Source organism: Phycodurus eques, chromosome 19 (genome assembly GCF_024500275.1).
Source record: "Phycodurus eques isolate BA_2022a chromosome 19, UOR_Pequ_1.1, whole genome shotgun sequence".
NCBI classification, from domain to species: domain Eukaryota; kingdom Metazoa; phylum Chordata; class Actinopteri; order Syngnathiformes; family Syngnathidae; genus Phycodurus; species Phycodurus eques.
In genome coordinates, this window is record NC_084543.1 from 7,437,532 (window position 1) to 7,448,484 (window position 10,953).

A 10,953-nucleotide genomic window follows, 5' to 3' on the forward strand; every position below is an offset into this window, starting at 1 on the left:
GACTGAGGCTTTACACCTCTCTTTCTCTCTTTCAGTCAGTGGAAGCACGAAAATCCCTTGTGCACAGTCATGTGAGAAGTGTGTGTGCGTGTGTGTGTGTGCGCGCGTGTGAGTGCGCTTACATTGAGTGTCTGTCTAGCTGTGCTCTGACCTGGTTTGGCCTCTCTATTTGTCACCTACACACTAAGTGTACTGTGCGCACACACACTTTCAGAAATAGCCGCCGCCATGCGCTCTCTTTCTTGTTTGTCAGCAGGCAGCCACGTCAATCCAAATTAAGGCAGAACAAACAGGGGGGCCATTGTTTGTTGGACTTCACAGCTCAGTTTATGTGCAATCCCACCAGGCTGCGACACTTTATGTCCACTGTTATGGCCTCGGTGTAAATTGTCAATGAACTCTGTGACACAATGGATTTTCATTGTCTCTGGTGTTTTTTCTCAGGGGATTTAGGGGATGCAATTTGAAGGTGTGGGCTGCAAATGTCGAACAATTGCTCTCGGATGATCTCGCTGCTTGCACTCCAGACGGTAAATGGATGATTAGGAACATTTAAACGGGTGCGTCCTTCGAGCCGAGTATAGCGAACCCCTGCATATTCGCGGTTCGTCATTCGCAAATTAGCCGATTTGCAGATAGATTTTTTGGGAACCTATTCTCAATTATTCGCTGAAAAACGGACTGATTTTCTGGATTTGTGCCTCTCATCAAATCAATAACAACATCTTTTCTACATCTTGGCTGTGTCTTGGTGCCAGGGAACTGTTTAAGTGATTTGACTAGATTCATTTAGAAAAAAGGAGTCCTTTGCCGACATCTTGTGGCATCTGTAGGCAACTAGAGTTCAGTGGACCACCGGTACATTTGCAGTTCGGCATTTGCAAATTCACCTATGGTGAAGTTCTTAGGGAACCTATACCTCGTTACATGCAGAAACCCCTACTTTTTTTGCGGCTTCTTTTGACCTAATCCCCATCTTATTAACTGGAAAACGCCTCATATTTGTGTTTAAAAAATTTTTTTCTTTATTTCTTCGGTGGCAATTATAAGGGAGTGGTATTCGCAGTCAGCTCAGCCTCTGTCCCCCATGAATAGTGGGGGCTCACTATACAAAATCTTGTATATCGAAAAATGTATCTCAAGGCACTTTTTTACTTATGTACTGTAATGCCCTTTAATGTGGGAAAGGAGAGCCGATGCACTTTTCAGTCATTTAAGAAATGCTGGGAGGACAGAAAAACGCGCACATTGCACCTACGGGCAATTTAGAGTCTTCAAGCAACCTACCATGCATGTTTTTGGGATGAGGGAGGAAACCGGAGTGCCCGGAGAAAACCCACGCAGGCACGGGGAGAACATGCAAACGCCACACAGGCGGGGCCGGGATTTGAAACTGCGAGGCACATGTGCTAACCAGTCGTCCACCGTGCCGCCTTCAAATAAAATGTTTAAAAAATATATTTTAATAAGTTTATGTGATCTTTTAAGTTTACGTGTTTAAAGCGTGTTGAAGGGAAAAAACTATTTAAAAAACGTTTGATGTCATCTCTCTATATCACAGATTTTCACCTATGGGTCTAGAACGAAGTCTGTACTGTAATTGCCTATAGATGCTACAAGACAGCGGCAGAGGACTACTTTTGTCTAAATGAAGCGCCTCAATTCACTTCAGCACCAAGATATCACCAGATGGCACCCGACGCAATTGTTTGGCTTGAGCAGCAAAACAGCGACTCGGGGACTCGATTTTTCAGCGAAATCTGCGAAGCTCTGAATTTACAAATGTCGAACCACAAATATGCGGGGCTTTACTGTATTCTCCTCCTCCTCCTCCTCCTCTTCCTCCATCTCTTTCTTCTTCTTCGGCCCACAGGCTCACTATTGTAAAGGCGAGCTTGTGGCCAGATGGTTCACTGAGCTGTTCCCAGGGCAGACTGTGGCTACATGCCACTCTTTGCCATGGTACCGAGGTTTCCCAGGACACACTAATAAATGTTGTTATTCCCCCAACGAATGTGTAACATTGGCCGGCACAGCTGGCACAGAAAGATGCTGGGTCCTGTCAGCCTGTCATAACACGCCACCCATGCTCTATAGAGCCCCCAAGTAAAATGAGCTCTCCGTAGAATTGTTTGGAACTGGTAATTTGGCTTTCCACTGTGGGTTGTGAAGGACAAATGGGGTGCTTCCTCTCCATTCCCACAGAAGCAGCATTCGATAATTAGCCATCGGATCGATACCACACAGTGGTGCAATCCTTGGTACCCATCACACCATTTTGTGTCATACTAAAATCATCACTTTTTTAGGTCGAGGGATCCCCTCATAATCCTAACACCAATTAAACATAATTGCCATGAATACGATAACAAATGTGACGCGAATTTTTTTTTTCCGAGTGCACATGTACATGCACAAGTGGCGAAGACTCTTGTAATTTCCACTAACAACCCAGGCTAAACTTAACTCCTCCTCAAAATGCCAAGCTTGTCTCTCAGTCGAGATGCATCACTTTAACACAGTTCCTTGACTCCACTGTGCTGTTTTTCTATTAGACAGAGCTTTGGTGCAATCTTGTGGCATCTTGGAGTTTCCGAAAGAAGAAAAAAAAAAAAAACACAATTAGGTTGAGATTTTATAGAAAAGCTGTGGGTAGGTTCCACGGGAGGTACGTAGCAGACCCACCTGCTATTGGTAAATAGTGATATAGGGAGATCATTAAAAAAATAATTGTGCCCGTCCCACAGGCTTCAGACACATTGTAAATGTATTCGAACACAAACGAAATGTATAGAAAATAAACTACGCATGGTAGTGTCTGTGTGTTATATATGCACCTTTGAAAGGCGGGGCCTGGTGGGGCGGCATATGATCTTGGCGCGTGAGTGTCTGGGCGTGAGCTGTGGCCGACATCGGCACATGTATGAGTGTCTTCACTGTATTTTACTGTTCTTCCGGTGTTCAATGAAGCGCCTTGGTGACGGGGGCTCTCTTTTCCCACATGCAAGAGCAATTACAGTATGTGAACTGTGAAAAAAAACAACATTATTGCAGATTTCCGTGATGAAGTGGGTATTTTGCCAGACAAGTACATAAAGGGGCAGTCTCAGTTTAAATGGCGAGAGAATGTGCGAGACCCTCCCCTTTGGTGCCCCACACATCCCCAACACACACATACCAAAGTAAAACACACAGCAACGCCGCGCTGTGTGGCCGCACATGTCGCACATGCCAGGAACTGCCATTGAGTAGATTCGTGTACAAAAAAAAATAATCTGCGATATAGAGGGGGAACACTGCAGGTGAATTTATCAAAAGCAGACTGAATTTTTCAAAAGCAAACTGAATACATTACTGTACTGTACTGTACTGATGATGATGAAGTTTGTCAATGGAAACTGATCTGAGCTGAATGGGGATGGTGATGGTGGGCGTGCGGGGGGCTTGGGAGCGATGGGGTGGTGTTTGCCAGCTGTGTGGGATCACTTTCAGTTTTGTAAACATGGCGGGAGGGACACTCCACGCTCCCCAGCTCTGAAAGGTGGCCCTTTTGAAATGCTCGAGCCCGTGGGTGTGCCTTTTGCCCCCCTTGGCCCCCCCTCCTTTCCTCTTCGTGTTTCCTGTTGAGCTGGCTAGACTCCTTTGACAGATTTACAACTCTGGGGTCAAAGTTTTCCAACAGCAGCAGATAAATCTTACACCGCCCCCTCCCTGCTTCGCCCTCACCTGATAAAAAGAGACACACACTCTCACAGCCCACATCCTTTCATGTGTAACGTGCCTTTTTGTGTGTGTACACCTATGTGCGGTAACATATGTGTGAGGATGCCTGCGTTTATGTGTTTGGGAGCGGGGTTACACCAAAGTGCCTTGTCTCGCAGTTCACAGAAAGAATGCAGGATATTGTTCACGAACCATAAAAGAACCTTTTCTCCTCTGGTCTTTTCAAGGAGGGGAAGGTCTTCTAATTTTCCCTCCTGCGTTGTTTTTTTTTTTTAAGGCCTTGTGCTTGATTACTGTGTTTTCCTCTCCTCCCCCAGATACATAAAATGAGCTGGAGAGTGCTTCACCCCCGCTAGCAAGCCATCATTTGTGTTATTTTTCCTCATCTTTCGTTCTTTTCTCTGACTCTGTCTCTCTCATTGCGCACTCTGGAGGCGCCAAGAGAAGTATTGGCTATAATTTGTTTTGGGGTGTGAGGCAAGATAATCGCAATTTGCAGTCTCTAGCCAAATCGCATAATCTTTTTTTCCACTGTTGTTCCAGTAAAATTGTATCTATCATTCATCGCGTCGCAATACCGAGCAAGCTTTTCCCCGCCATTTATCCCCAAATCTGAGAGAAGTGGCTTATAAGATGTGATTTGGATGGGTTAAGACCGATCCAGGCGTCTTGTGTTGATATTGGATGTGTACTTTGTGTGTTAAGATGAACGATGTGCTCATATTTAATGGGAAGTTGACTAATTTCTGCTCTTCTCGTTGCGAAGGGCCTTGCTTGTAGGTCATATGAAATTTGTGTTAATGGTGAAACAGAGTGTCCTTGTCCTGGATAATAACCTGCATACATCACGCACTGCATGTATAGAGACCTTGGTTAAGGCCTCGATCTGTTCACGTGTGCTTGAAATCCTCCATGCCTCAGTTTTATTAAATGAAGAACACACTTTTTTTTAACCCTTTCACTTCTAGCTTGCAATACTACAGAGCCACAGACATTATATATGTCCATCCATCCATTTTCTGAGCCGCTTCTCCTCACTCGGGTCACGGGCGTGCTGGAGCCTATCCCAGCTGTCATCGGGCAGGAGGCGGGGTACACCCTGAACCGGTCGCCAGCCAATCGCAGGGTACATACAAACAACCATTCGCACTCACACCTACGGGCAATTTAGAGTCTCCAATTAATGCATGTTTTTGGGATGTGGGAGGAAACCGGAGTGCCCGGAGAAAACCCACACAGGCACGGGGAGAACATGCAAACTCCACACAGGCGGGATCAGGGATTGAACCCGGGTCCTCAGAACTGTGAGGCTGACGCTCTAACCAGTCGCTCACCGTACCGCCACACATTTATCTATCTATATATATCTATATATATATATATATATATATATATATATATATATATATATATATATATATATATATATATATATATATATATATGCCAGCCAATCGCAGATATATATATATATATATATATATATATATATATATATACCAATTCCAGGTGGATCTGGAACACCCACAATAAAACTGTGTTCATTGTAATGTGAATATACTATTTTAATTTGTGGCCACAAAGTAACTGTGGCTCTGTACCGGACAGTTGAGTAAGCAAATTGTGGCCACTATTTTCTAGTTAGTGGTAGGTGCCGCTAAAGCGGCACCATGGACAGGGAGAATATAAAACAATTTAATCTAGTGAATGAGTTCTAAAGACTGAAAAGGCTGACAATGCGGACTATTGACAAGAACATAATAAGAAAAGACACAGTACATTAAGGACATCGAGTATTGCAGTTTATAGTGAAAGTGCACTCCATTTGCTTACCCGGACATCCAAGTTGTTCATGGGAACGTTATTAAATGCACAAAGTAGTATTTTGTGCACACATTATACCTATTTCGTGGGCACAAATTCATGTACTGTGTGTGCGTTATGTCTATTTTGTGACCATAACGTCGTATTTTGTGGCCACAAATGAGTATTTCATGGTCACAATTTAGCATTTGTACGCAAATTGGGACTATAATGTAATTGTTTTCCCCTCATGTCATGTCTGGGGCTCCATATAAATCAGACACTCATTTCCTGTCATCTTCAAACCTTCAAATCATATACTGTTTATACCAGCGGGCAGCGGCCATAACCCACTATATACACGTTTTCCTCCAACCGGGGCTCGATCAATAGACATGATTGATTGTCTGGCGCTCTGTGGGCAGCCAGTGCTGATCAATGTTAGCTTGGCTGACGGTCGCTGATCGTACGTCATTGTCAGTGGCTAACGTGTGTCACAAGTGTGAATCAGTTTTATATCATATCGCGATCGCATATGAGCTCCTTTTAAACTAACTGACAAACTATCATCTATCTATCTATCTATCTATCTATCTATCTATCTATCTATCTATCATCTATCTATCTATCTATCTATCTATCTATCTATCTATCTATCTATCTATCTATCTGTCTGTCTGTCTGTCTGTCTGTCGGTCGGTCAGGCGGGCGGACAGATAGACGGATGCCCCTCCTTCTATCCGTCCACTTTGCACGAAAATCAAGATACGGATAATTTTTGCGCTCCGCCACAGATGCACCATCTACGAAAATAAAGCCCTTGTGCTCTAAATCGTTCAAAAGGATTGCACAGAGGCACACACAGACACACACGCATACACACACACACGGATACACACAAACACACACACACCAGATTGGAAGCGAAGTGCATCATATGTTGCGAAACATGGCATTCCTTTTGAAACAGTACATATGTTGCAGCGTGTGCTTTGCCAAGAGGTGACCTTGAATTGTTAAGAGGCTCCTGTTGGCAGAGGTTCGGCCCTTAATGTTCTTCACACATCACTGCTGCTGAGTGACAGGATGGACCACGAATGGAGCGGCTAAATGACAGAGATGAGCATTAAAACGCCACCCCCACTCCCCAAAAAAAAAAAAAAAAGAGGGAAATGGAGAAAAATCAAGGGCGGAGTCGTTGCATCTCCGGGGAATCTTATCATGGTGAAATGGGGAGGAGGAGTGTTTCTCGTGGAGCGAGAACGCGGGATGAATAGTTCAAAGGTAGTGAGAGCTTTAGGGGATTAACAAATGAACGAACCTGTTGTCCTCTCTTACCCTTCCCCGTTCATTATTTTTGCAAACTAGAACATCCTCTGACTATTCGTGTCCTCGTGTAACCTCTGCAGAGTTTTTAGGGTGAGTGTTTCTTTTTGCCCGAGCTGTCTCCAAAAACTCTCCTGCCTCCTTCCACGTTTCGATTTTTAAACCCTCTCGTCTGGTTGGCTTTTCTCACGTTCTTAAAAAGGAGGGAAAGATTGACAGAAAAGACAGAGAAAGCACGCGAATGTTGCCTGGTCAGGTTTGGTCGGATTTTCTTTTCTTTTGTTTTTTTGGGGGGCGCAACGCAAGCCGTTTCCCTTATGTAGGAGTATTAGAGCTAAATTGAAAAAAAAAAGTCATGCAGTTATGAGAAAACCTTATCATGAAAACAAACCTTAAAATATTAAATACGGTGGAGCCTTGAGATACAAGTTCAGTTAGTTCCGTGACCATGCTTGAAAATCCTTTTCCCCCATTGAAATGGATGAAAATGGCATTAATCCGCTGCGGCCTCTCCAATAAACTAACCAAAAATTAGCAATGTGTTTATTAGAATAAATAAAACGCTATAATTTGCACTTTATAAAAACATATAGGAATATCATGATTAAAGAGAATGTAAAAAAATGTAACACTTTGTACATCATTCATGATTCATTGTAGCTCCTTTTTGTGTGCGAGGCTTGGCCACCAGGAGGTAGTATAATAGAGTCATGCAGACAATTGAAGAAGAGTTTCATTATTGCTATAAGTTGCTGTAATACTGTTCATCGTTGGCAGAGGGTAAAGAATTTATGCCTGTGAGTACTGTTATGTTGTCTGTCTGCATGTGTTGCTGCTAAAGCTAAGTTGCTGTTAAAGCAGTATAACACTTGCACGTAGATGCTATTTCCTTAGCCCATCAATGGCATTTCCTAATATGTGTTAGCATTAAGCTAGCAGACTTTAAGGCAAAGTTATATAGTTGTTTTAAACACACGTGTAATTCTCTTTCCTTTAGGTTTATTTTGACAACAAACTTCGACTGGGAGTGTCAATTAACAGCTTGACAATTAACAGCTCTTTTTACAAGAATGTATTTACTCTCTGCTTGTTGTGAAATGATTTGAGTTGAGTTCACTGCCACCGTTCAGCACTGAAATCTCAAATTTATGCTTGCATGTCAAAGCAAAAAATTGGCCCCATGGCGGCTCGTATCTTGACAAACTTGTAAGTCGGGTCACTCGTATATCAAGGCACTACTGTATTACAAGAAAAATTCCCAATTTTTTAAAAATGAGGATCACATTGAGGATAAAGTCGTAATATTACGAGAAAAAAAGTCTTAACTTTTATGAATTACAATCTTTTTTTTTCTCAAATGAATATGACTTTATTACTTTACAAAATACATGTTGTATCATTATTTTCTGACCTAAATTTTTTCCCCTTTTAATTTTCCTTTTTTTTTTTTTTTTCCCCTTTGTACACTCCCCTGGTCCTGTGTCACCCATAATATCATGTCACAAGCCAACTTTCCACTGGTGGCCTAAAGAATGGGGACAAGACAGGAAGTGAGAGGCAGACAGAGAGACAGTGAAGGGAAGGTACAATAATTTCAAAACTTGGATGTCATTATTTGCAGCTACGTCATCCACTCACCCTCCTATCCCTTCAGGGTTACTGCTCGATAAGTGATCCAGTGACTTTTGAAAGTCAACCTTGATGTTCACTTTGCATGATTTATCTGGCCGCACTACAATGGCATTGGACAAAGAGCAACAAAACAGAAAGAAAGAGAGAGGAAGAGAGAAACAGCACTGATTGTACAGACTGTATTCCAGAAACTAGGACAGTCACTGTCTAGAAATGTGGACTCATGTTCCCGATTCTCGGGAGCCCGCTTACTTACAGTACAAGCGTAGTCAGTTCAGTACTGCCCACCGGCCGCTTTCACTGTCCTTCTGCTCTCGCTCTTAGCAACCTCTTGTGTTGTTTGACATCTGCTTTTATGAACACTGAAGCGCAAGTGAGTTAAGGCATTGCACCACTGGAAGTCATGGACACTCTTGTCTATTCGAATATTGCCAAACGGTCCAACATTCACCTCCCCAAAGGCACCAGATAAGCATAAATCTGTGGTGAAAAAGTGACCATAACATATGCGATGAGAGAATGTAATTTCTGTAAAAATTGCGTGATAATGTTGAAGAGCTGGCGCTGAACTGAAATGCTGTGGAATTAATTGAATTGTTGAAATGTTCAACTATAGCATGTCAGACGTGATGTTAGAACGGTCTGAATTGGTGGACAAATGTGGAAGGGGAATGTAAATATGTAAAAGATCTGCATTTATGTGGTTATTTTGTAATCCAAAATGTAACATACTAAAAAAAAAATTAATTTTGGGAATGTGACAAACAGTTCCATAGATGAGGTTTGACGTTAGAATAGTTTGAATTGGTCAAGATATCTGGAAGGAGGTAAATATGTAGAGTATGTCTTAATTTGTTAATTTGGTTGTGAAAAAGTGGGAACTATTTGAATGTGAAAAATACTTACCCAAATGTCGTGAATAAAATCAACAGTTTGAAGTTGGAATGATGTGACTCGGTTGAAAAATGTGAGGAGGTCAATATGTAAAATGTGTTAATTTTGTAATGGGAAACTTGGAATACTGAACAATTGGGGAATTGTGGGAATGTGATAAATAGTTCGGTAGATGAATGAATGAGCTGAACAATTTGAAGTTGGAACGGTTTAATTTGGTTGAGAAATGGGGATGCAGTAGAATGTAAAAAAAAAAAGAAGAAAAAGGCCAGGCCCACTAGGAGCAGGAATTCAGACACATGAAAAGACTCCAAAACAGAACAACAACAACAAATCCTTTGAGATGTTTTTATTTCTACGCATTAATTTTACATTTGAATGGATTCTCTGCATTAAATATATAATACACGGGAGAAAGAATGAAAAACAGTGCCATGAGGTGAAGCACTGAGAAACCACTGATTAATTATGTAAAATTTCCATTTCCTTACATTTAAATGTAGTGACAAATCATAACGTTACAATGAAATGTCATAATGCCCATTTAGACACATTAATTCACGATTTCTAGTGTTTCTTTTATTTCATAGTTACCCTGTCCTGTGTCAAATTGACTTCCCATCTCAGTTTCCTTTTTTTTGTCCACACGCTAGAGTTTTTGCAGCTGAGTGAGGAAACAAAAGTGATGCAGTGAGTATACTATAATGCAGGACGGCTGGTTGGAATATTTTAGGACTTTTCAAAGCTCTGGCTGATGCTCTGTATATCATTATCCATCTGTTTGGCTTGAGAAGAACTGGCTTGTGGAGGGGACACGGAGCCTTGTGTGGACATCTGCCAGCCTACCTACGCCTTCCCTCTGCTGACCCATTAGCATCATGCGGCGGCTGGCGCTGATCCAAGTGAGACAGTGTGACCTTAATCTCTGTGCCTGTCACTGAGCTCCGAATGCATCTGGTCAACTCCAGATGCACGGTCATGGCGGCCTCCTCCCCTTCTCGCCCTGTGCCTTGTAAGTCTCCTCCCAATGCACATCTTATTAAGCAGACAAAGCTATTATTCTACCTGCTCAGAGGGTTAAGGTGATATCTGTAAAATAGCATATAATATAAAATATATCCTTGTGTGAATGAGTGATTTGGTTGTTTTAGGTTCAAGGTGGTACAACCGTGATGAAGTGCGATTATTTGGGCTTGACTGAAAATGCTTTTTGTACCTTTGCATGAAAAGGTGAAGGTGTAGGGCGGAGCCTTGTGGGACACCATTTTAGGCTCAAAGTGGCAGACATACTTACATAACGCGATTTACTGAAACCTGTTGCCCAAACCTATGATGTGTGAATAGTTGAAAAAAACCTTCCAGCAAAAATAAGTAAAGCATTTTGTAGCTTTTCATTAATAGGTGAGGGCTCAGGACAGAGCCTTGTAATACACGAACAGTGACTATCATCAAATACTGAAACCCGTTGGTTACCGATGTTACATATATATGCACAGGTTTCGATTACCTGGGGATAGTCGGTCCAGGTGTGGGACACCGTTTTAGGGTCAGACTGATGTCTGTATGGGCATGTTT